A 27,218-nucleotide genomic window follows, 5' to 3' on the forward strand; every position below is an offset into this window, starting at 1 on the left:
TCTGTTTTGTTCAGAAGTATCGAGTGGATGTTTTCTCCCACCTTTCAATCTATCAATGTGAATAGCATCAAGACATTAAATATTTATCAGCTTAAATGCAAAGCTTTCACTTGAAATTTTTGGTATTAAATTCTATCTCTTTAACCTGAAACTTTGCTGGAAACATTCCTAAAATTAAGGGGAAAGGAAAAATTCTACACAATGCCAAGGGCTTTGCAGATATAATACAGAATTGTTTCAACACATTGCAAATACAGGTGGTCTTACATTTTCAAGTGGACATTATGCAGTTAAAATGCCACCTATTGGCTCCTTATATCTTCTAGCCCCATCCACTGTTTTTAGACAGGTAGTAGTATTTCTAGCAATTACAATAAGCAAATGGAATACTGTGATCTGGGGGCTTTATAAGGCACATCTTCATTAGTTTTAAATTCTTCTGCTTTATGTATGAAATTGTGGTAAATTTGTTCACTTCAGAAAGTGTTCCACAATTATGCTGTGTCCATTTGAACCCTTTAAATGAAGCCAATTAAGTCCTATTTGCATTATTATTTCTGTTATAGACAGATGATTGAGTTTTATCAATTTCTCTCCTAACAGCCAAATCATAAATGTACCAATTAGACTTAAAATCACACTTTCTCTTCCCTTGTTTTATTGTTAGCCTCTTCTTGGCCTTTCTCAGGTACTAGTAACAATTACTTTTGAAAATATTATTACTTTGGTAAGTTTATAAATAATTTTTTGCTCCCTTGTATGTATTCCAGATATTTAAGCCATAAATTAATTGGGTTTATTTTCACATTCTAGTCATTTCCACAAGAATCCTCCTCCTAGTCAAATGTAGAATTTGTACCATAGAAGACAACCTTAATGCCCTCTGGCCCAGTCACTCCACCTGCAGTAAAGACTTCTGAGTTATTTTTACAGAAGAAAATTCTAGAAAATACAGACATGACACATCACGCAGTAGCCATTCCATTAGGATATGTCAGTTATTTTCCCAGGTCATTTAATTCTGTTTGGCCCTCTCCTCCAAGTGTAAGTCTCTTTAAATTCTTCCCCATTTTCCCCTTGCTCTTTATTTCTTTTATACATTGTTACACCTGACCTTCCTCTGTCATTTTTATTTCCCAGCAGCAATTTCTTTTGGGCTCCCCAGGTCTGCACTCTGTGCCTTACTTTGGGCTGCCTTCCTATGTTCAGAATAATCTCCTACCCTGATACCTTCTATCTTAATCTTCAACTAGCTCCCGGAAGCCCACTTCTGCTCGGAGCCGTGTCTACCGATTTTTCCTGTCAGCCGTGTTCCCCAGGCCCCTCCCGTGAATGCTGTTCTGGCCCAATCAAAGTGCCAGCACTTTAGAAGAAAGACACTGTATGTTTCCATAAAGTAGCATGTTTGATTCTAAAAATAGTATCTCCCATCACAATAAAAATCCTGAACTCAGTGTCAGAGCCTATCACCCAAACCATGGCCAGATCTTCCAAGTCAGCTTCCATTGTTCCTTCAGGCATTTCTTTCTGGTTTTCTAGAAGTTCTAGGACCAAAAGCCCCCAGAAGGTGAAAAGCAAGGATAGATATTTCTTATAATAAAAGGTTAAGAAAATCCATTGCACATATCATATGGGTCATTTTGTGCTAACAGCAAAAGAGCTGACTACTCTTAAGATATAAAAATGAAAAGATGGGCGATTTAATAAAAGTTCTGAGGCTTCACTGGTCTTATCTCTGATCCCTTTTATTTTTAGAGAGATTTCGAAGGGAGTTCACACAATAATAATGATCCATCATCATTTTGTGCTCTAAGCTCAAGCTATTCAAAAGTTTTCTATTGGCATTTCATCTTTTTAAAAAAAAAATTTAATGTTTATTTTATTTTTGAGAGAGAGAGAGAGAGTGAGCCAGGGAGGGGCAGAGAGAAAGGGAGACACAGAATCTGAAGCAGGTTCCAGGCTCTGAGCTGTCAGCACAGAGCTGGACGTGAGGCTTGAACTCAACAAATCGTGAGATCGTGATCTGAGCCAAAGTCGGACACTTAACCAACTGAACCACCCAGGTGCCCCTATTGGCATATCATCTTTAAGAAGAGTAAATACTCCAATTATTCTCCAAATTTCTGATCGCTCTATAGTATGTGCACAAAGCCAAAAGTGATATTTGTCATATGTTTGTGTGTGTGTGTGTGTATTTCATCACTTTTGGCTTTGTGCACATATAGATACATACATTATATATATTATATATATATATATATACACACACACATTATATACATAATGTGTATATACATATACATTATATATGTTATATATATGATGTATCCATCTATTTGTGTGTGTGTGTGTGTGTGTGTGTATTTCATCACTTTTGGCTTTGTGCACATATAGATAGATACATACATTATATATATATTATATACATATACACATTATATACATAATGTATACATATGTACATTATATATATGTTATATATATAATGTATCCATCTATTTGTGTGTGTATGTGTGTGTGTGTGTGTGTGTGTGTGTGTGTGTATGTATCAAAGTAAGGAGAGTGTTCCTAACATAATTTTCATTCTGTTTACATTCAGGAAGAAAAAGGTCTCTACATTTTCAGGGGTTGTCTATAGTATTTTGTTTTTATGGAAACATTAGAAAGAGAGAGCCAATTATGCAAGACCCCATTTAATTTTGATTGCTTTAAAATACAAACTGCTGAGGTCTTATAAGCTCACACTAAAGGAAGAAAAAGACTTACCACCTAATTCCAGATATCTTGTGACTTATGAACCTCCAGACATAAAATCATTGAGTCTCCAGGGCAAGAAAGAGCCTAAAGTAGAAATAAGAAAATCAAGCCAGTCAGTAATGAAGATCAAAACTAAAAACTTCATTCCTGAATAAGACCTTTGTCAAAAATTTTTAAAATTTTTTTATTTTTAATGTTTATTTCTGAGAGACAGAGCACTAGTTGGGGAGGGGCAGAGAGAGAGGGAGACAGAATCCAAAGCAGGCTCTGGCCTCTGAGCTGTTGGCACAGAGCCTGACGCGGGGCTCAAACTCATGAACGGTGAGATGATGACCTGAGCCGAAGTCGGGTGCTTAACCGACTGAGCCACCCAGGTGCCCCTTGTTTTCTCAAGTTTTATATTTGTCCTTTTTTTATTTATTTGTTTTGAGTCTATTTACATCTGGTCGGAATCTTCTTGTTCATTTCTAGTGGTTTCTCCAGCCCAGCTAACAACGAAGATACATTATTTACCAGGCAATGGTAAGACTTGATTTAAAAAAATTTTTTTAAATAGTTATATGTTATTTACTAACTTAAATAAAGGTCACCCACTTAAATGCCTTCAGGAGCCAAACAGCCTATTGCAATTGCACAACTACAAGGCCCCGTTCACTCAATGCTGCGTTCCATGTTAGTGGGGGGCTGGGATTAATAACTGTGTGGAGCTGGGACACCCAGTGGTGCTACACAGCAGGTAAGGTCGATGTGCGGAGCAGCCCTAGACACAACAGTATGAAGCAGAGGGGCCTGTCATGAACTGGAGGGCACAGAACATTGCACACAAAGCAAATGCATGTCTGCAAGCTGAATTTTGGATCACAGGTCCAAACCAGTGATGGTTGGATAAACAGGTCCAACCAGTTTATGATATTCCAGAGCTATTTTAAAGAAGTATTTATCTATGGAAAACTGAATTGTGTCTCCCATTTTATTAAAATTATTATATTTCAGTGTTATGTCTATTTTGGGAGGATTTTCAAAATTCTCTTTTGATTACGGGCTATCAAGGAGGATTTTTAAGTCAAAAGGCACCGCAGCAGTAAGGTCCATCCTATACCAAAAGCAGATGAGCCACTACTTCTGTTTCTTATTATTACAGAAGTGTAGCCTGTCTGTTCCCACAGCAGCACAGAATAACAAATGAGGGTATTATTTAGTCTAAAACACCCAACGCTTCTTTGCATTTCCTCCTGTCTATACCGCACCCCCCCCCACCCCAGTAATTGTCCAGTGAAATGCAATCCTGCTCAGTCTTCCTCAGTCTTGGGGAAGGCATGGCCCTTACCTACAAAAAGCTCATGGTTTGGAGAAGTAACATACACATACACAAAGGACTGTAATAAGAGGAATATGAAATTGCTGCATAAGTTGTTTTTAAAATGTGGTCATTCGTACAAATAAAAGGGAGAGATTTGGGGATATAGGAAAGGCATTTAAAATGGCCCTTACAGGTGTCCCAGGACAAAGTCATGTCAGGAAAGAACTGGTTGGCATTGGGCTACACACAGGAACCATGTTCATGAGGCGTGGAGGCAGGAACCACTGTGAGCAGTTTACAGCATGTAGCCAGATCACAGGGAGTCTGTGGAGAGGTGGGCTGATGAGATTCTGAGAAAGGTGGGCTGAGCTCTTTCCTTACTGGCTGCTCCACCTCACACTCCTTTGCTTTCTTTCTTCGTCTCCTGCCCTCACCTCAAATAATGGAGCCCAGGGCTCAGTATTTGGACCCCTTCCATTTTCTACTCATATCTTTTATGAGCTTACCCACTCTCATGGCTTTAAGCACCACCCTTATTCTTTTTTTTTTCAATATATGAAATTTATTGTCAAATTGGTTTCCATACAACACCCAGTGCTCATCCCAAAAGGTGCCCTCCTCAATACCCATCACCCACCCTCCCCTCCCTCCCACCCCCCATCAACCCTCAGTTTGTTCTCAGTTTTTAACAGTCTCTTATGCTTTGGCTCTCTCCCACTCTAACCTCTTTTTTTTTTTCCTTCCCCCCCCCCCTATGGGTTTCTGTTAAGTTTCTCAGGATCCACATAAGAGTGAAAACATATGGTATCTGTCTTTCTCTGTATGGCTTATTTCACTTAGCATCACACTCTCCAGTTCCATCCACGTTGCTACAAAGGGCCATATTTCATTCTTTCTCACTGCCACGTAGTACTCCATTGTGTATATAAACCACAATTTCTTTATCCATTCATCAGTTGACGGACATTTAGGCTCTTTCCACAATTTGGCTATTGTTGAGAGTGCTGCTATAAACATTAGGGTACAAGTGCCCCTATGCCTCAGTACTCCTGTATCCCTTGGGTAAATTCCTAGCAGTGCTATTGCTGGGTCATAGGGTAGGTCTATTTTTAATTTTCTGAGGAACCTCCACACTGTTTTCCAGAGTGGCTGCACCAATTTGCATTCCCACCAACAGTGCAAGAGGGTTCCCGTTTCTCCACATCCTCTCCAGCATCTATAGTCTCCTGATTTGTTCATTTTGGCCACTCTGACTGGCATGAGGTGATATCTGAGTGTGGTTTTGGTTTGTATTTCCCTGATAAGGAGCGACATTGAGCATCTTTTCATGTGCCTGTTGGCCATCCGGATGTCTTCTTTAGAGAAGTGTCTATTCATATTTTCTGCCCATTTCTTCACTGGGTTATTTGTTTTTCAGGTGTGGAGTTTGGTGAGCTCTTTATAGATTTTGGATACTAGCCCTTTGTCTGATATGTCATTGGCAAATATCTTTTCCCATTCCGTTGGTTGCCTTTTAGTTTTGTTGGTTGTTTCCTTTGCTGTGCAGAAGCTTATTATCTTCATAAGGTCCCAGTAATTCATTTTTGCTTTTAATTCCCTTGCCTTTGGGGATGTGTCGAGTAAGAGATTGCTACGGCTGAGGTCAGAGAGCACCACCCTTATTCTGATAACTCCTTAGTTTCTGTCTTCAGTGCATGTCCTGAAGTGTCCAGACTGGGACATTCAGTTGCCCGTAGACCATCTCTACCAAAAAATCTAACAAACATCAGAATATTATAAGTCCTAAAACTGCCTGGTGTTCTTTTCCAGGTCTACTCTTCCTCCAACTCTCCCCTTCTGGTTGATTGCCTTCCAGATTCTCAGGCCAAAAATCTTGGGGTCATCACCTCAACTCCTCCTTTGCTCACAACCACAAACAATTATTAGAAAATCCTGTTGACTCTACTTTCAAAATACAACCAGAGTTTGACCACTCCTCCTCCCCTTCTCTGCCACACTCTAGACTGAGCCACATCCTCACTCACCTGGATTTCAACATCCTCCTAACAGACCTAGACCTTCCCCTCCTGTACCCACAGGATTCTAAGTGCAGGCACCACAGTGATTCCATTTAAATGCAAGGCAGACCATGTCTTTCTTCAACTCACAAGACTGAAAATGCCCTTCTCTTGCTCACAGGAGAGCCCCAAACTCTTCCAAAGTCTGTGCAAGTTTTCATTCCCTCAACTTCAGCCAACATAGCCTCTTTGCTGCTCTTACAATTCCCACCTCACGGCCTTTGTCTGATCATTCAGTCTGCCTTGGAAACTCTTCCTCTGGACATCCACAGAGCCCTCACATCCTCACGCCTTTTGCTTACAGGCCACCTTGCCACAGGTCACCTACTCCAGCCACCTTGTCAAGAATGGCACCCTTTTTTATTTATTTTTCTTTTTTGCACTTATCACTGTCAATCATAGGTATTTTATGTATTTACCTTGTTTATTCTCCACCTCACTCTTTGATGTAAGCTCCCAGGTGGCAGAGGGGCATGTGGGTTTTGTTCACTGCTGTATCTCCAGCATCCCGGATAGTGTCTCTACATAATAGGAACTCAATAAACATTGGGTGACTGAATGTACAAAGAAGAACCTTAAGTGGTTTCAGGCAATGAGAAACCACTGTAGATGTCTGAACTGAGTCCAAAGAGAGAGAAATGAGAAATAAGTCTTTGCCAAAATCTTGCATTGCATCTTTGGGGTAGAAATTGCATTTCAGGGGCAACTATCCAAAAACAAAATATCAGAAAAAAAGCCATGACTTCTTCCCCTATCCCATCATAAATGCATCTCTGTTTATCTCTGACTTGATAATCTTATCAAGCCAGCTTGGAATTATGGAAAAAGTAAGGATTGGAGTAAAAAATATACCAAAGTTAAATTTCTGATTCTAACAGTGTTGATTTCATCTATAAAGTGGAGGTTATAATCAAAATCCTTTTTCATAGGTTATAAAGATTAATCATTATTATTAATGTATATAAAAGATCTAGCAGATAGTAGGTTTTTATAAATTCCTAGTTCCTTTGATTTAACAATTAATTACAGTACAGCCAGTCTTTTAAACTTACCTGCCCATCTTTTCATAGTCCATTCACCAAAATTCTTGCTAATGTTGTAGGTAGAAATTATCAACCAACATTTGACTAACATGTTCAGCAACAAAATGTGCCCACTATACGATTCTTTCTGCTATTTCATTAATTTTTTCTATGATCCAGGAGTTTAAATTCTGCACCCATCTCTGACTATCCAATCAACTCCCAATCTCTTTCAGTCCACTGGAAAAAAAAAAACAACTATTTTATCAAGTATTTGATTGAATTAAAAGTACATTAGCTTTTTTTGATTGTGTATTTCCTTCATAAAGAAAGCTTTGAAAATTAAATATAAGAACAAAAGATGGGGCACCTGGGTGGCTCAGTCTGTTAAGCGTCCGACCTCGGCTCAGGTCACGATCTGACAGTTTTTGAGTTTGAGCCCTGCATCGGGCTCTGTGCTGACAGCTTAGAACCTGGAGCCTGCTAAGAATTCTATGTCTCCCTCTCTCTCTGCTCCTTCCCTGCTCATGCTCTGTCTTTCTCTCTCCTTCAAAAATAAATAATAAACATTTAAAAAAATTTAAGAACAAAATAAGTTGGGATCACCACATCCCACTTCAAACTGCCCGTATGATTTCTGTATTATGCAAGGTAGACTAATCCAGTGGTTCTCAGACTCTTTGGTCTCAAGACCCCTTTACATTCTTAAAGATTGTTAAGGACTCCCAAAGAGCTTTTGTTTATGAGGGTTACAACTATCAATATTTGGCATATTAGAAATGAAAAGAGAAACATTTTTTAACACAGGAATACACAAAGACACATTCCATTAGACATCAGAGCAATGACATCATCACACATTATATAGCATGTGGAAAGCTCTGCTTGACGGTCAGGAAGGTATGAGTGTGAAAAAGGCAAATGATACCTCAACATTATTATGAAAATTGTTTTCACTTGCCAAACCCTCTGAAAGGGACTTAGAGATACCTAGGGGTTCCTGAACCACGCTTTGAGAACCACTTACCTAATCTTCATTTAGTAACAAATAAATCCCAAAGTCTCGATGACTTAACTCAATGAATATTTATATTTTGCTCACATAAAGCCCATTGTGGCCCGGACAGGTCTTGTGCATCTTGCAGCTACACCATCTGGAACATGTGGCTTCATCTCAACAAGGGAAGAGGCACCTAGCTAGCTTCTAGATGTTCTGACCCAGAAGCACACATGTCATTTCTGCACACAGTTCATTTGCCAGAAGTAACCACATAAATATTTGGTGACTGGATGTACAAAGAAGAACCTTAAGTGGTTTTAGGCAATTAGAAACCACCAAAGATATTTGAATTGAGTCTGAAAAAAAAGTGAAATGAGCCACAAGTCTCTGCTGAAATCTTGCATTGTATCCTTTTGTTTTAAATGTTTATTTTTAAGAGACAGAGAGAGAGAGAGAGAGTGCAAGCAGGGCAGGGGCAGAGAGAGAGACACACGCAGAAATCTGAAGAGGCTCCAGGCACTGAGCCTGACGCGGGGCTTGAACTCATGAACCACAAAATCATGACCCGAGCCGAAGTTCCTTAACCAACTGAGCCACCCGGGTGCCCCTTGCATTGTATCTTTAAGGTAGAAATGACCCCAACCTACTGCAAGGGAGGCTGGCAAGCTGTAAGTCAACCATACTGATCTACTTTAAAACTTCTATGTGAAACACCCTTCTCCAAATAGAACATTTGGAATCAGAGCATCTAAGTTTCATTCAGTCTGCCGAACAGAAACTAGATTCAAGGCATTCAGCCAGACGGTGACCAGGGAAGTTAAATACACTTTCAGCATAGAGATAAAGCTTGATAAGAAAATAAAGAGGGGAATGGATTCAGTTATAGAATCATTACAATCCAGGACTTGTCTGATTTAGTGAGCACTTAGTATGTACAGACCAGTGTTTCATTTTCTTGTCTCATTTAATCCTCACAAAAACTTTCTATGTTATGCCATTATTTATGCCAATTTTTAAGCTGTAAAAATTGAGACACAGAGAGATTTAAATAACTTGTCCAGGGTCCTATGGCTAACACAGGATGAAGCTAGGACTTGAATCCAGATCTGTTAAACTTGAGACAGCAATTTTAACCACTCAGCCTCACAGTACTGTCTCCCTCAGATATCTCTTCCTTGAGAAAATCCTTCATCATCATAAATGATATTTCATCAGGTTAACTTTATCCCCCAAACTGTGTAAGAGACATGTGGCTTAACCACTACAATCCAACAGCATCAATGTCACTTGGAAAATCACAACACCAGTAATGGCTGTGCCTTTGCTAAATCTCATTCCCTATGTTTTCACCACTTCCCTTGAGAGGTCAAAGCTTAGAATGTAAAGTGCATGGCATACTGGGTTCCTCTGTGTGAGGAAAGTCATGTTAGTCTCTCCATCCACTGTCTTCCCCCATTTTTATAGATGAGGAGGCATAGGAAGTACAGAAACATGAGAATCAGACAGACCTATGCTCAATCCCAGCAATGCTACCATTTCTGTGAGCTTGGCAAGGGATTTAAATTGCCAGGCTACCATTTCTTTATGTGTAAAATGGAATCAGTAATGAGATCATTTAAACACTACAGTGAGATAATACATGAGAGGAAGTCTGGAAGGTACATGCACCAGGCCAGTGGCTCCCAACCCTACCCATTTCGCCTGCTCCCTACCTGCATGCTTCAAATAGCATGCCAACCTTTGAGCCCATACAAAACCTGTGAGATTTCAGTCTAGTCTTTTACCCAAATTAATGCATCTGCAACGCCTCACCAGGGCATCCACCTTGGTAAATATAAGAAAAACCCATTCATAGACAACCATTACATAATATTAATGCTTTATTTTATAGAAAGATTGTTTTATACTTTTCAAACAAGTTGAAACACACATGAAGGCAGTTTTTTTTTCCCCTAGGAGGAAAATGCACACAATTTAGAATGTAGAGTTTCATTCTGATTTGCTTAGATTGTCCACTTTTTAAATTTGTGTAACAAACATAGAATCCATATAATATGGTATCTTACAAGAGGCAAAATGTTGAGATCTGGTGCACTTTTTTGTAAAGCTTTTTGTTAATATGTGTCAAGAGTCTGAAGTTACTCCAGGAAGTTCTATCCTGAGTAAAGAAAGTAATCATAAATATGGAAAAGGCTTTATATACAAAGATGTTCAACATGGGATTATTTAAAGTAGTTAAAATGGTGTAATCTAAATTCTCCAAAATTGAGAACTAGATACACAAATTAGGATAAATTCCAAGTATGGTATTTTATGATGTATGTGAAGATTTATGATGGCATGGTATATAATTTAGGAACACATTTAGCTGCCAATAACAGAAAAACCTGACCAACAGTAGCTTTAACAAAAAGAGGTTTGTTCTTCTTACATAACTAGAGGCCAGGGGGCTGGTGGTTGCTGTTTTTAATGTAGCTGCTCATTGATAACATCAGAACTCAGGCTCTTGTGACTGGTTCAGTGTGTCACTGACAAGCCTTGGCTTTTTATCCTTATGCTTCTTGCCTCATAGTTAAGATGACTTCTGTGGCTTCAAGTATCACATCTGTTTTCAGTGCAGGGACAAAGGAAAAACGGCGGTATCAGAAACGTCTCCTCTTACGCTCGTCTCTTTCATCAGGAAGTGAAATAACTTTCCTAGAAGACCCCATTCGTGTCCCATGAGCCAGTGCTGTTTCCTGTGGCCACCTAGCTGTCAGGGAGATTGAGCAAGTGGTTGCTGACCTTCCCTCCTCTGTCGCAGAGGTGGGAATGGCAGAAGGAAATAGTCAATCAGCAGTATGCAGGGGAAGGACCGAAGGTGGGTGGGAGAGAGAATGCAGAATGTAAAAGAGGTTGAAGCAGCCATATTGAAACAAGGCAGTGTGTTGGGCAGGATAACTTTACAATCTGGTCCCAGCCTCAGGATCAACATTCGATTTCTCCCAACGTTAAGGACTAGAGAGTAGGCTGCTTAGGGAGGAACTTTAAATGCAAATTGGGCAGTGAAGCTGATGGAAAGTTGTTTCTTAATTTTTTTTTAAGTTTATTTATTTATTCTGTGAAAGACAGAGACAGCATGAGCTGGGGAGGGGCAGAGAGTGAGGGAGAGAAAGAATCCCAAGCAAGCTCCACACTGTCAGTGCAGAGCCTGACTCAGGGCTTGAACTCACAAAATCTGAGATCATGACTTGAGCCGAAACTAAGAGTTGGAAGTTTAACTGACTAAGCCACCCTGGTGCCGCTGGAAGGCTGCTTCTGTGCCAAGAAGATTCTATACTTTTGCAGAGTTTTCAGCTAAATATCTCACTACATCGAATCTCTCCAATCTGTAAGGTATCCTGGACATGTGAGGGGGCATAATACTGTGGTCAGGACTAGGTATTAGAATCTGACAGACAGGAGCAAATCCTATCTCAGCCACTTACGAGCTGTGTGGCCTTGGGCAAGTTATATGCCTTCTCTGATCTTCAGTTTCCTCATCTTTAAAATGTAAAAATAACAATAACATTATTGCAGTTATTATTATTCGTTATTCTATGAATAACTACCTTACCCTTTGTTCTGAGGATAAATATGAACAGGAATGTATAGCTTATAGCTACATATTACAACAAGCCAACTGATCTTATTTGAGATAAATACTAATTTATCCGGTGCCAGGGAAAAAGTAAGAGAGCAGACTAAGCAGCAGAAGAATATTAGCAAAGGATGATAATAATAGCTAACACTGTTGAGACTATATCATGTGTCAGGAAGTATTTTACTTGGATTACCTCACTTCATTCCCACTGCAAGTGGCGTGGCAGTGATTAGTCCGGATAATTTAGGTTATGCTGTGGTATAAATAACTCTCAAATCTCAGTGGCTTCATAACTACAAAAGTTTATTTCTCACGCAAAATCATGCAACGGGTATAAGCTCCTAGCGGCAGTGCTCCAAGCTGCTTTGATTATTTAGGAACATGCAACCATGGTCACTGAGGCAGGACATAGTAACCATGCTTCTAGCTTCTGTCGGCTTGATGTTTTAACACCTGCCCTACATGCATATGCTGGACATGCCTTGTTCTGGGCAACCCAGCAATATGCCTGAGTCACCTGGCTTTGGCCGCCTGCCTCTCTTATCACCCTCCTACCCCTCTGGAAGAGTCCTTCTCCCTAGGGCGCACTCTCAATTAAAAATCAACCAAACAGGGCACCTGGGTAGCTCAGTCGGTTAAGCCATCTGACTCTTGATTTCGGCTCAGGTCATGATCCCAGGGTGGTGAGATCAAGCCCTGCATTGGCCTCTCCACCGGGAGAGGCTTCTCTCTCATCCTCTGCCCCTCCCCCAATCTCTCTCTCTCTCAAATAAAAAAAAATAAATAAAAACCAACCAAACACCACCACAACCACCTCTTCTATCGGCGCTCACACCCAGGACCACTATCCCCTTGCCCTAATCACTCCAGGTCCAGGGAGCAGAAAACTAGGGACAGCTTCTATGCCCTGGGATCTGCTGAAATAATTCAAACTGGCCAATTCTAGGCCTGCCTACCCTACCTCGCTCATTCCTTCTTGCAGGAACCACAGTAAAAGCCCTGGTCCATAGTTCCTTCATCTCCCTCTGCTTTGTGGCACACCCCGGGGCCCCCTGTGTGACCCTGCGAGGCACCATGTGCCTCCTTCTCAGGAGAACCAGGAGTAAGTAAATTGTCTTTACAGTGGTGATCACTTCCCTATCTGTTGGCCTTAGTATACCTCAAATGTTCCGTTAATACACTGTATTTTAAAACACAGGGAAGAAAGAATATGGAGAAACACAACTTACCCTTGAATGCATCCATCCAGACAAGTTCATGCCCATCTGCCCTGGGGTGAGGAGGTATGGTCCTTCCGTGCATGCGCAGAAGAGAAGAGAACCGGAACCCCGGTGAGAGACGCTTAGGTCTACCACAGGTGGATTTGTAGCCAGCTTCAGAGGAACAACCAGTGAGCTTTCACGCAATGGGGGCGGGGATGGAAAGAGGCGGACGTCTGACCCACGGCCCTTAGAGACCCACACGTGAGCCCGTGGCAAGTTAGCTATGCATTTATCTTTTAGCCACTTTTTTCATTTTACCAAGAGTTTACCTTGGTGCCAAGGAAGCCCACCAATTCCACAGATTCTCTGTGACCTACTTTAACACGTTTTCATCACGCTGTCAAAATAACAATTTGGTATCTTTCCCTTTTCAAATTCCTAGGAACCTAATAATCCTCCACAAGGTTTCAGAAATAATTGCCAGCTGGCCTGCCCTCCTCTGTTCTCTCCTTTTGTGGTCTGCAGCGATTTTCCTACCCTGGGCATTCTGAGGCGCATGGCTTCTCCGTGCTCTTTCCTCATTGACTATTATTACCTTAAGTATTCTTCGGGATGTTACCTTTGTCACCAAGCCTGGCTGGCTCATAAGACAGGCCAAGCCTTCTGTCCTTTTTCTGTAATTTCCTATTTTCTCTTTTTCTCTGTTAAGAAGCCAGTCCACATTTTCTTTTTGTCATCTTTTTTTTTCTTTCTCGAATACTTTCAAAATGCTATATTTTTCTCTTCTGTGACTTTTCCCCCTTTACTAACAGCATCTGTTTTATGGGCCTGCCTCTACCAACTTCGTGCATAGCTGTCTCGCTCCCATTTCTGCCACGATTCTGTCTCAGGTACAACTTGTCCATGGTCCACTTCCCATTTTTATGTCTTTTAAAACATCACCCCTGTCTCTACTTATGTTTCTGTTAGAAATTATTATGGCATTAAGTCATTAAAATCTGTATCACTTAGCTGTGTCATTTTACTGCCACCCTGTCAGAGACCTCTGGCTATAACAATATGATGGAAAATTACTCTCAGGCAAGCAGTGAAAAAGAGAGGGGCAAAGTGACAGGAAGAGAAAACAGAGACCGAACATAAAAGTAAATTACAAAGGGTCTGCACAAAGCGAATGGAAGAATGAAACCATCAATCAATGAAGTTTTTCAATGTAGATGGTCAATTCAAATCATTCTGGTAGGGAAAAAAAAAAAAGGCAGGCAGGCTGGCAGGCAGACAGTCAAAAACTATCCAATACCTGGTCCCTCCTAATGTCATTTTCTTCCTAAATTATTTCTCAATTTACCCTGGTTTAATACATATTTACTGTGTCCTAACTATGTGCCGGCAGTAAATGAGACATATTCTCTCTCCATTTGCACAGACCCCAGAAACTCTAGGGTTTGGTCTGGACTCTAGCTTTTGCAGGCATACATGCAAAGAGGTTCAGAATTTTGTTCTACCGAAATTTCCAAAAATGATTTGTCACCAGATCTGTCAGACCGCAGGAACTGCATTTCTCGGTGGGCTCTGGGTGCTTCTCTCCCTAACAAATATGAAGGTCTAGGTTGCTGGGGACACGGGGAATATGGCTTCCGGTTCCCCGGCTCCTCCCGCAGCATGGCCAAGATGGCTGCTGGGTAAGACCTCACTGCGCTCCCTTAAGCAGTGGAAGGGGGATTGTTGAGCCCACACATGTGGAAGACCTTCAGAGAGAGTGACAGGAGGAAAATAGGCTGGTAAAGGAGCAGCTGCAGTCTATGTAAAATATGCTAAGGAAGGAAGCAGTGGAGAGAAAAGATGATAACTTTAGCTGTTTATTAAGAACACGCGTTCCTCTTTGTCATTTCCTGGAAGAACTGATAAAAGGTTTGAAAGATGTACGGTTACTTTTGGTTTTCTAGGTTGTGTTTCTATGCCTGAGACAACATATCCAGATTGGAGCACATGGGGTTCCAGAATTTATTTGGATTACCTCTGACCTTCAGCACGTCACTTACCTCCCTTAGAAAAAAGGGAGGTAACCTGTTGAAATAGATGAGATGACACACAAAAACTCTGAAAAGTGATCATTTAATCTAAAGATCGTGAGGGGAACTGGAGGCTGAGATCACCGCTCACGTAGGTAGTTCTTTGGCAGGGCTGATACATTCGGCTCATTGGCCAGCCTCCATTTGGATTGCCTGGTGCCCATGCTGTATAGGGCATTAAACATGTTTCATACTACACTGGCCTCAGATGATTCTTGCATATAGTCACCTGAATAAGGTGACCTTTTCAGGTAACTTTATCTAACCCTAGAGTCAAGGATTGTGGCGAGAAAACCATCTAAGAACCTTTTACGTAATCATCACAGTGAGACGGATTTCTGGCAGGGAGTGCTACATCTAACACAATGGCAATATTGATTCGTGTGGTTACCATCTCTGGAAGTCACTGGGACTTGATGTGTAAGGCAAGAGAGCCCACAGAACAGGCATTTGTTTGGAATAATTAGATGAAGTTATGTCTGGAGCTGGGGACATAGTCTCCAGTGAGTGGTATCCTAAATCCTGTACTCTCACACCCCAGTGGTAGAGAATGGGGTCACTGTACTGAAGTGGAACCCATTGTATGACACCTGAGGTATGCCTGACAGGCCAATAGACATAGCTGGACCGAAAGTTAGAACGTGCCCTCAGCAATCAAAATGTCCTGAGCAAGGATTGCCACCTGTGAATTTTAGCCTTTCTCCCAAAAGAGCAGTAGGATTTTTCATTCCTGTTCCCAGGTCACTGAGCGCAGAAAATTTACCTGCCAGGGCTCTCCCCCAACTTGCCTCTGTGTCTGTGCTCTCCATGTGTGCTTTGTGAAGAAACTGCTTAGGTCACTCATGAGTCACATGAACGCAGGCTGAATAGCCACTGTAGAGAAAGAGATGGGTTTTACCCTCAAATGAGGACAACATCTTGCTTTCAGGTTGACATTAAACTTCAAATTGTCCAGGGGCACCTGGGTGGCTCAGTCTTGGTTTTGGCCCATGTCACGATCCCAGGGTCATGGGATCAAGCCCCGCATTGGGCTCTGTGCTGGGCGTGGAGCCTGCTTGAGATTCTGCCTCTCCCTCTCTCTCTCTGTCCCTCCCCTGCTCTCACAGGCTCATGCTTTCTCTCTCTCTCTCTCTCTCACTCTCTCTCTCTCTCCTCTCTCAGAAAAACTTCAAATTGTCCAAAGAGGCTTGTAGGCAAGTGCTACCAGATCCTCTCCACCGGCACCTTAAGCGGCCAGGTGACAACTCCTCTAAGGCACAGTTAATTCCTTCAAGCCCAGAATGAACTTGGCTGCATAAAGCAGAGAGATACAGTCCTTACAATAGAACCAAGCCTTTCATATATCCCACCATTCTGATTCCCAACCAAGTCAAGGGGTTTTTGAAACAAATCTCTCTCAGAATGTCCAAGACAGGCTGGTGTTTCTGCCACCTGCTTACAGAAGCACAACAACCAACAACATGCAGCAACAAAAATCTCTGGGGAATGATCTCTTAGAAATAGGGTTTTGGACACTATCTCTAATTGTCAAAAATCTGAACAATCAGATTGGCTTAATAAATGGCCAGAAAGTATCTGCCAGATTCAATTATTCATTTATCCAGTTCATTCATTTATTCAACAAATATCTATAAAGCCAGACATTCACTAAGTGCTTCGAATGCACCATTGAACAGAATAACCAACAAACATGGTAACAGTAAGCACCATAAACATTAATTTTATAGTATGGTAAAAGTCTTAAGTACTGTGCAAGAAAACAGAACGTAGAGTGATACAAGATAATGTGATTGGGAGGGCAGGCTGCAATATTAAATCAGAATAAACAGGGAAGGTTAAATCAGGGATAGGAAAGAAGGTGAGATTGCATCTAAGCAACATCTCTCTTCCAAAATGTGGAAAGCGTCTGTTTCTCCAGCCTCTATCCATTCTTCTCTCACTAATCTCCACAAGTTTTACATTGATATCCATACCTCTGCCATGCAGCCCTTATGACCCAGGAATGGAACACGTGTCTCTTGCCCAAGGACAGTCAACATAACCCTCTGTCCTGCCCAGTTATTGACTCAAGGGCGTGCCTTTGACACCATCAGAATTACAGATCTAAAGAAGCTATTTCATAGGGGATCCTAAAAAGGATGTCCTCATTTTCTGGCTCTTGTAGGGCAGGCTGGTGTAATCTGGGTAACTGCGTCAGGCATTTTGCCACAGTGAAGCAGCCAGCCTGAGGACTGTATTGGCACTCGGAGGACCAGACCCAGAGCCCAGATCAAATCATGCCTCTGGACGCTTTGGTAATGCAAGCCAACAAATCCACTTTCCTATACAGAACAATTGACGTTAAGTGTTTTGTTACTTGCAACCCAAAGCATCTTAGCTAATACACCAAACAAAAGGCTACTATGGACAGGAGACCCACCTCATGGCGAACATATGTGAAATGTCTTATTCCAACAATCATATCCTAAATGTAAACTCTCTTTATTAAAGTCACAACTTATAGACAGAAATCAACATTTTTGGGGGGAGTCACAGAGAAACAACTTCTTAAATCAGTAAAAGAGATATTTCCAGAAAACTAAAAATAGAATATATTGAATTAGAAATGAAAGGTGCAGATGTTAAGGCAGGCTCCAGAGGATCAATTCTAAGGTAATTTAGGGGAAGGAAATGACAGATGCTCTCAACCTCCAGCATAGTAAATTGTTTCTTGATTCCCTCTTAATGAAAATATTGCACATTCTCGTTTCTTCTCTGCAATATAGTCGATGGATTTTTTTTTTTGCCCTCTTTTTTTTTTTGCTTTTACTTTTTGCATAGACTTGGTATTTTTGTTTTTAATAAAAGTGGAGGTGTTCCTGAGAATTTCTATTGCAACAGCAGGGCTTGAACTTCAGGACAGCTGAAAGGAAGAGTGTGTGCTGTTTCCATGGAAACCGTAGCAGTATAATGTCAGGTACTAAGAGACATCAAGAATGAAGGGATAAAATCCCTGCATCATTTTAATAAACACGTCCTACTTACCATTATTAAACACAGTCTGCATACATGTGCTCTCTCTCTTAATAGCCACTCTTCATAAATTTCTTCTGACCACAGCTAACCTTTCTAAGTTGGTCTTGATTATGCTGCTAAGTAAATAAAGATGAAAAGAATGCCCTTCATTAGAGTATTATAAATGCTTTGTTATTCTGAAAACTCTTTAGACATATATGTTTTAATTAGAAAATAGTACTACGGGGACTCAATAATAAGGGTTAACGTAAACCCACAAAGACAAACAGGTAAATTAAACTGGGCTTACATTTTGTCCTTAGTTCTTCATCTTATATTACAGACCCCATTCTGGGATATTTGCAGTTGAAAAAAATAGTCATCGTCAAAACAGTTCTTACCCCAGCCCCCTCTCTTACTGATGCCTCTCCCCTCAAGTTGATGCTCCTAAAGTACCGTGTCTGGCAGTCTGAACACTAAGTCCAAGCCCCTGTCTCCGGGGCAGCAAGGGATGCAGCCAAATGCTTAGTGGCCCCACCTTGGGGAGATTAGTGAGCCGCTCGCTCTCCAGAGGCAGCCTGGAGAAGTAAATGTCTGCAAACGCTTCTCGCAGCTTCCTGGTCTTTGCTCACCTCATCTTTCCCCAGAACCAGGAGCCAGTTCTCAATCTTTTCCTCAAGGTCTGGCCTCCACACATCCATTAGCAATCAAGAAGGAAGGAGAGAAGGGAGGAAGGAAGCAAGGAAGGAAAGGGAAGAGGCAAAGGGGGATGGGGTGCTGGATAGCACCATAAATCAACTTGAGGGAGGAAAGATCGAGGGGTTCTTCACTCCATCAAAGACCAGTGTACGGACCCTGGTTGGGGGGAATGATTTGTGTATGGTACTATACAAAACCCCTTTATTTTTCTCCCAAATTCAGTGAAGGGAAATTGTGCCAAAGTTCAGATAAAATGAAATAATACTCCGTTAAGGCCAGTGAATAGAACTCAGTGAGCAATGCCTGTCTGTACTGTGGCCTAAGAAATGATAAACACTAAAGGGAAAATGAGCCTTTTCTCCCTTCAGGAGGTAATCATCAGAATCAAAAGTAGTAAACCCCTGGTAGTCAGGGACTTCACAAAGCCACAGGGGATTCACAGCCACAGCCAGAGGCTAAGGGCCTTGTGATAGCTGGCAAGCCACAGAATGAGGGGCTGGTGTGCCAGAGGGGAGCAGTGAAGAGAGGAAGTAGCAAATATAACAATAATGGTCACCCAGTCCTCAATAGAACTCCCCAGGGACACATGGAGCTGAGGTCCAGCAAGTCCCTGGTGAAGGAATATGATTCAGAGCCTAAGATCTGGATCCCCTTTGCTTAAGTGTATCCTTCCTGTTGGGTTCTGCTATAACCCAGAAAAAAAACACCACCACCAACAACAAAAAACAAAAATGAAAACAAAAAAACAGTAGGGCCATCCCTAAATTATCACCAAATCCAAAGGAACCAAAGGAGTGAGAAGCACACTCCTGCCCCCAGGAGGTCACAGTCGAGATGCCAACAGGAGAATTTCTTGTTGGATCCAGTCACCTTCACACACCCTCCACCGCCACACCACTCATTTGAAACCAAATTACTCCAGGTTTTAGGTTTGTATGTGGCATAAATACCCAAACAACAGACTTAGCTACAGATAAAATCCCTAAAGATGATCTGAAATCTTATGAAATAATCTTACAACCTTTTAAAGAAACGATGAGCCTACATTTCATGCCATCATCTGATTCTGTATAAAATGTTCATATGCAATATTAAATACCCTTTTGATTTTATCAGTTTAGTGGCTCTGGAATCATGATGCCAAGAAAGCCAATCAATTTGGACATCAATAATCTTGCCCTTTGATCTTCAATAATATCTGACAGTTTGGAATACTGCATGACCTTCGGATGATTTCCCTCTCTACCCCACATGAAGATTCTCCTACAAAGGAAAAAAATGACAATAGCAAAAGTGATTACCATTTCTTGAGAAACGAGGATGAGAAAAGATAGTATTCCAGAAGACATTGAGCCAGCTAGTTAACTGTAATAACAGATTTTTTAAATGTCAAGACTTCATTAGAGTTGAATATCTCAGTGGGTGTTTTTTTAAAAATGTTCATTTATTTCTGAGACAGAGTATGGGGGAGGGGAGGGGCAGAGAGAGAGAATCCCAAGCAGGCTCCTTGCTGTCAGTGCAGCACGAATGTGGGACTCGAACTCATGAACTGTGTGATCATGGCCTGAGCCAAAATCAAGAGTTGGACGCTTAACCGACTGAGCCACCCGGCACCCCATGGTGGGTGCTTTTGACTTACCATCTTCCTAAATCTGACCTGCCTCATCATGGTCTTACTATCTCAAGGAATATTCTATGGGGAAAAAAGGATCCAATCTCATTGACCACAACTGCAGAGAATCTTAAATAAATATTTTTAAGTGATGAAGGATGGGACAGGCTTCCTGATCCTCACTGAGTCTCAGAGAATGGGAAGAGTAGGAAGAAATACAGTTGGTATCTATAGCCAATTCACACAGTTCAGGCTTGAAGATAATTTAGAGAACATCTAGTCCAGGTGTGGCCAATTCTTGTCTAGCATGTTGGATTTGGCCTCTGACATTTAAAATGAACTGACACCACTTGCATAGGCTTACTTGGGGCATGCACTATTGGTTTGCCAGAAACCTTTATGGTGTAGCTCTATCCACATTTTATCATCTGCACGGCCTTTGACATTATTCACTCAGCCGCAAGAAAACCTGAAAACCGTGCTTCAGGACTATTCGAGAATTTGTTCAAGACCACAGCATGATAGAATTAACAAAGCATGTGTTTGTGGAACTAGGAGTGGAGACAGGTGAACATAGGAATCTCCCAAGCTCTTCCTCATCCACAGATAATGTGAGTCAACTAGAGCTGAGGCAGGGAAGTCGCAGCCAAAGGAAAAAGTATTTCTTTCCCTTCCTTTTCTCCATTGCTCGGGACTGAATCAGATCCCCCCACCCCCACCCCCACCTCCAGTTCATGTGTTGAAGTCCTACTCCCCTAATTTGATATATTTGGAGATGATTCTTTGAAAGGTAATTAGGTTTAGATGAGGTTGAAATAGATGTGGTGCCAGGAAACGGCGTGCTGTTGTAAGAAACGCCAAGGCACATGGGGGCAGCTTCGGAACTGGGTAACGGCTTGCCAGAGATATGGACAATTAAGGGCAATTTTGGTGAGGTCTCAGCTGGAAATGTGGGACGTGTTATTGGAAACTGGAGGAAAGACAGTCTTTGTTATAAAGTGTATTCTACTGGTTTGCAGAGGGTAGAACTTGCAAGCAGTGAAACTGGATATTTAGCTTTGGAGATTTCTAAGCAGAGTGTTGAAGGAGCAACTTGGAGCCTCTTGACTGCTTAAAGCAAAATGTGAGAAGAGAGAAATGAAGAGGAAGTGAAGAAGGAAGTGTTAAGCAGAAAAGAACTTAAAGGTTTGGAAAATTCTCAGCCTGTCTATATAGCAAAAAGAAAAAAAAAGAAAGAAAGAATGCATGTTCAGAACATAACACCAACAGCCTGGCTCAATAAAAAGAAAATAGGATTACACCAGCAAAGACACTGCCATTTTGAACAAAGGGAGACAGCAGGACAGAAGGAAGGAAGGCCGCCAGACTTGCTGGATTTGACAAGACCGGCCCATAAAACTATTCAGCTGTGAATGTTCACTATTCCTTAAGGAAGGGAAGAAGGAACCCTGAAAGGGATTCAGACGTTGTAACATTGCTTCTCCCACCACGGTCCCAGGGACTAGGGCTGGTTCCTCCTGGGTCTCCAAAAGTAGGGGGCCTCTTCTGTTTCTGAGGCCAGAGTTCTCCCAATCCAGTCCCCCAAGGGTGGTACCTCACAAAGTTGAAGGGCAGGGAGGACTGAGATGTGGGAGTGAAGTTGCCTCCACAGTAGGCCCAGAAAATGAGACTTCGAGCCAACGCGGATTATTCTCAAGCCATAAGATCCATTGGAATTTGCCTTGCTGGATCTTGGACTTGCTTGGGACCTGTCACCCCTTTCTTCTTTCCAACGTCTCCCTTTGGAACAGCAATATATATTTTCTGCTTGTCCCACCGTTGTATTTTGGAAGCACACAACTTGTCTGATTTCACAGGCTCACAGCTGGAGAGGAATTCTGCCTCAGGATGAATCATACCACACGTCTCAGCCATATCTGTCTTAGATGATATTTACACGAGACAGTGGACTTTAGACTTTCAAGTTGATGCTGGATTAAGTTTCAACACTGGGGGCTGTTGGGAGGGAATGAATGTATTTTGTATGTGAGAAGGACAAGGATTTGGCGGCGGGGGGGAGGGGGTGGGCAACCGCACAATGCTATGGACTGAATTGTTAGAAACTAACATAGCTACCATCCCACACCCAAGGCTTCCTGAGCCAACTCATACCCACATCCCAGAGCTTGTGTGAAACCGGGCCAGTCTGTCACATCAAGAGTGTAGCAGAAATTCTGTTGGTGACATTAGGGTTCTAATTTTTTCCAAAGGAGCATTTTCAATTGCAAATCTGTCCATTCACCTCTGAACCCTTGTTTCGTATTGAACTCAACGAAATTTCGGTGTAATAAGATCTTATTTTTAGCCCTAATCATTATATTTATTTTTACAACTCAGCTTTTTTTCCCAACATAGGAAATATTCTGGATCATAGATCATCTTCTAGATTTCCAAACTAAAGATAAAAAAAATGATTTAAAGGAAATTTTATCATAAGTACAACCTTAATGGAATTTGCACTTCTGACCTTTGAAATATGAATCCAAAATTTGACCTATCAGACTACACTATTATTTCGTATTCTCCATAGGCCTGTCTACACACTGAAATCGGTTCTCAGATTGCTCTTTCAGAGAGTTCTCCAAGGTCAACAAAACCTGAGATTACAAATAAAAAATTAATTTAAGAAATCAAATAACAAGTATCACTAGGGTCAGGACAGAGTCTTCCTTCAGTGGTCAGGTCCATACCCAGGGCAAATGGCAGGCAAAGCAGCCTTACTATACTAGTAATACAGTTGTGTGTGTCTGTGTGTGCGTGTTGGTGTGTGTTTGAGAGAAGAGAGAAGGAGAGAAAGAAAGAGTGGGGGCAGAGAAAGAAAAGATTGAAAGAGAGAGGGAAGATTTCAGTTTACCAGAAAATTGCACTATCAATACATCACTCTTTATTTTTTTATTTTTGTTTGAGACAGAGAGAAAGAGAGCAGGGGATAAGGGGAGAGACAGAGACAGACAGAGACAGAGAGAGAATCTCAAGCAGGCTCCACACTCACTCCCACGACCCTGGGACTATGACGTGAGCCAGAATCAGGATTTGGACGCTCAACCGCCTGAGCCACCCGGGAGCCCCAGTAAGGCACTCTTTGGAATAAGATGACATTTGCAAGGTTGCAAGAGCAGAAAATATGGACATGTAATACTGGAGAACAGGATGCCACAGACTTTTATTTCTAGCTGGACAGTACAAATTTTGCAGTTTGGGGATATGGCTGGGCTCTCTCACTTCAGTAATCTGCCTTCCTTCAAAAAGAACAAGTTAACCCTATTTTTATTGTTCTATATGATGTTTCTATCAGAAAAAAATTCCAAAATTGAAACGTAAATGAAGACCAGGTCAAGCAGAAAGAAAGTCTTTAAGAAGGGGAAAAAAATCACCACTAACTGCATGACAGCCTTCGCTAACAACCGCTCGCTCCCACTGCTGAGTGTTTGCTGGGTTCTCCTGTTCCCAAACCATAATCTAGCTCACTAGTGCTCATTTTCAGTTAGGAGTGTCTCCTCATTCTTTTTTTTTTAAAGTTTTTTTAATGTTTTATTCATTTTTGAGACAGAGAGAGAAAGAGTGTGAGCAGGGGAGGGGCAGAGAGAGAGCGAGACACAGAATCCAAGCAGGCTCTAGGCTCTGAGCTGTCAGCACAGAGCCCGATGCGGGGCTCGAACTCACAAACCGTGAGATCATGACCTGAGCCGAAGTTGGACGCTCAGCCGACTGAGCCACCCAGGCGCTCCTGTCCTCATTCTTATTATGTATTATTATTCGTGAAAACTAAAATGATAAGTGAAGCTTATGCTTCTCAAATCAGTTTAGGGCTTCACTTATAAACATGTTTTCAAATAGGTGAATTAACCCATAAAAACCAGTTTGGTTTTTTGTGGGTTGTTTTGTTTTGTTTTGTTTTGTTTAAATAAATACATCACTAAAGATCTTCGTTCAGTACATAATTGAAGCCCAAATGTGAAATTATTTTTATGACGGTTTTCTATAATGATGGGTCACAGATAGAAAAAAATAAAAACAAAAAATTAAATTAAATTAAAAACCTACAAATGAGGTGTAGGTGCAGAGAGAAATGATGAACGGGGTCTCCTTGGATCACCTCCAGACACAGGGCCACAGCAGGGACAGCAGGTCACTAACGCTGGTCAGGATCTCCAGCTGACCTCAATGGCTGAAATAAGTTGAATGTCAGCCTACCTTGTAGGAAACATCAGAGAGAAGACATATTTGTTATTAGGGTTTACAGTTTGGTATTGAAGATTTACAGTATCTTGAATCATATGCCAATTTCGTTTCCAATACTTTGACTCAGCATCACATTCTTACCATCCCTGTCTTTCAAAGGTTCAACATTATGTTATTGGTTCTAGTATCACTCAGTTCTTTACTTATATTTTCCTTGTAATTCTAAAGTGGTGATATTTTGAAGATTTAGGGAATAGATAGCACGGTGCCTTTGAGATCAATCACATCAGGCTCTGGGTCCTAGCTCTGCCATCTACTAGTGATGTGGCCTCAAGGCTAATATTTCCCTCTATAAGTTTCAGTTTACTTATCTGAAAAGATGATGGGTAATAAAAGCCATTGTTATGAGGTTTCAATCCATAACAAAGTGGGAATATGCCAGCAATCTCTCCTCCGAAGGTGGCTGTTTTTCTGCCAGCTCTTTCGATGTTGGTGTTACTCAAGCTTCAGTGTCAGACCTTCTCTTCTTCCTCTGTGTTGACTCCTGATGGGGATGGGGATTACAATGCACTTTATTTTTTTCACCCACTGTCCCTTCAACTTTCCTCTGTGTCACTAGTTCTTTTCCTGCCATTGGTTGACTTTCCAGTTATTCTCTTGTTACACTTAGCCAACAAAAAGTCCCAAAGTTAATGAAATAGAAAAACTCAGCCATATTGGTAATTAACTTGTCTCATATTGTCTGCTATTGGATGCTTTAAGCTCAGTTTGGACTTTTGGTTTTCACCTCTCTTCCCTGAGAGTGCAGTCTGAAAGCCAAAAGCAGCCGTGGTCAGCCTCTTCTCTCTTCCTTCAGGTGGTGCTTCTACTTCTCCATTATGTTGCTACCCGGTCCACAGAGAAGCATGCGGAAAGCAGGAGAGCTCCAAACTGACTGGCATTGTGTGTTGGCATATAGTGACAGGCTCTCTGTTTGAAGTTTAGTCAGGGGCACCTGGGTGGCTCAGTTGGTTAAGCGTCCGACTCTTGGTTTCAGCTGAAGTCATGATCTCAAGGTTCGTGAGATCAAACCCTGCATCAGGCTCTGTGCTGAGCATGGAGACTGCTTGGAATTCTCTCTCTCCCTCTCTCTCTGCCCCTCCCCTGCTCATGCTCTCTCTCTCTCAAAATAATAAATAAATAAACATTCAAGTTTAGTTTAGGCAGATGTTTACAGATCCCAACAGACAGCCAGAACCCAACATATCCCAAACCAAGCTCATTGCCTTGTCCCCACCAGACGCTCCTTTTAACAGTTGTGGGTTTTTTTGTCTGTTTTGTTTTCTTCTTTTGCCTTGTGCCACCAACCATCAGTTGAGTAATCTGATAAATCTAGAGTCATTCATGTCTTCTCTCTCTACCTCATCTCATACCAAATTAGTCACCACTTTTCCTGTTTAGTGTATTTACTGACAGCCTCTCCAATGTATTTCCTCTTCAGCAGCCTCACCACCACTGTCCTGTTTAGGATCTGGGCATCTCTTCTTTGGGTTATCCTCATGGAGTCACAGCTGGTCATCCATCACTTGCCAGACATCACAACGATGGCATCTTTTTATTTTGCTTTAATGTCTTTCTTTTTATAAAATGATCTTTGTAATGTTACACTGATCCTGCCATGCTCCTGCTCAAAATCCTGCCATAACTCTCTCTTGCCAAAAGGACCATCCAGATTCATTTATCTGCCTTTTAAGACTCTTTAGTTCACACTCCTACCTACTTCCCACCTATTTTACTTCATTGTAGCCTGATTCTCAAGAAGCCTCTGATAAACCACATTTCCCCAACCTTGGAAGATTGTTCTCACTTCTGTGTCTTTGTATATGCTGTTCCTGTTGCCTAGGTTACACTTCCCTTGCTTCTACACTTGGAAAATTCATATCATCTCCTCCAAAAAGATACAGCTCATTTCCTCACCAAGCCATGTTAGTTTGTGGCCGTTCTTTGCCCCTACTGCACTTTCTTCCTAATTCTCTGATAGAAACTAGTTAATTTCCATTGATACCTTTCTCCTCCATTAGACAGTGGGGTTCTTGATTTGGGGAACAACAAAAAAATCAAGAAAACTTGATAAATTAGTGAATATACCTATGAGCTGAACAGTTGGAAATTAACAAAGCAGAAAGAATGCATAAGGTGAGGAGGCTGGATTCTTTAAATATGAATTTTCTCTTAAGATAAACAGAATAAGACTGTTCAATCATGAGCTATTTTTTGCAGAAAGGACTTTCTGTTCTCAATTCCTAATCAAAATGTCTTTTTTTACATACTTCTATGTATGATCCTTGGGCTGGAGAATGGAGTGTTCTATATATCTTTCTGCTAACTTGGGGGGAAAGGGAAGGAAGAATTGTACGTATCGATATGCAAACAAATATGCTAACTGTGATTCTGCAGTGTAAGACATTGGAGGGCAGAAATCGTACTTTGTTCATGCTGCACCCCACACAAAGCTCTTGGTTCACTGGAGATGCCTGATATTTTAAGTACAAGCAAATCATTTGTCCCCCCAAATAAACTCATACATGCTATACCCATTTTCAAACTTAGAGTTCAAGGACATGGATCAGATAAATCTAAGAGTTAAAAAAAAAAACTTTCTGAAAGAAATGGGTCTTAAGGTG

General features: G+C 41.4%; 1 long non-coding RNA gene across 9 annotated transcripts in view; it reads right to left on the reverse strand.

Moving 5' to 3' along the window:
• The window catches only part of LOC125172247 (uncharacterized), a 62,635-nt gene that overhangs the window by 26,079 nt on the left and 9,338 nt on the right, over positions 1-27,218 (reverse strand). For 4 of the 9 annotated variants that reach the window (XR_007154661.1, XR_007154665.1, XR_007154664.1 and 1 more), the window contains 4 exons: positions 24,418-24,563; positions 18,054-18,160; positions 12,988-15,902; positions 2,767-2,841 (listed from right to left, as the gene is read on the reverse strand). This is a non-coding gene — a long non-coding RNA (uncharacterized LOC125172247). Of the gene's footprint in view, positions 1-2,766; positions 2,842-12,987; positions 15,903-18,053; positions 18,161-19,821; positions 19,986-24,417; positions 24,568-27,218 lie in introns of all 9 variants that reach the window. The other 5 variants (XR_007154662.1, XR_007154660.1, XR_007154663.1 and 2 more) reach the window with 4 other exon arrangements.

The sequence above is a fragment of the Prionailurus viverrinus genome, chromosome C1 (genome assembly GCF_022837055.1).
Source record: "Prionailurus viverrinus isolate Anna chromosome C1, UM_Priviv_1.0, whole genome shotgun sequence".
NCBI lineage: Eukaryota > Metazoa > Chordata > Mammalia > Carnivora > Felidae > Prionailurus > Prionailurus viverrinus.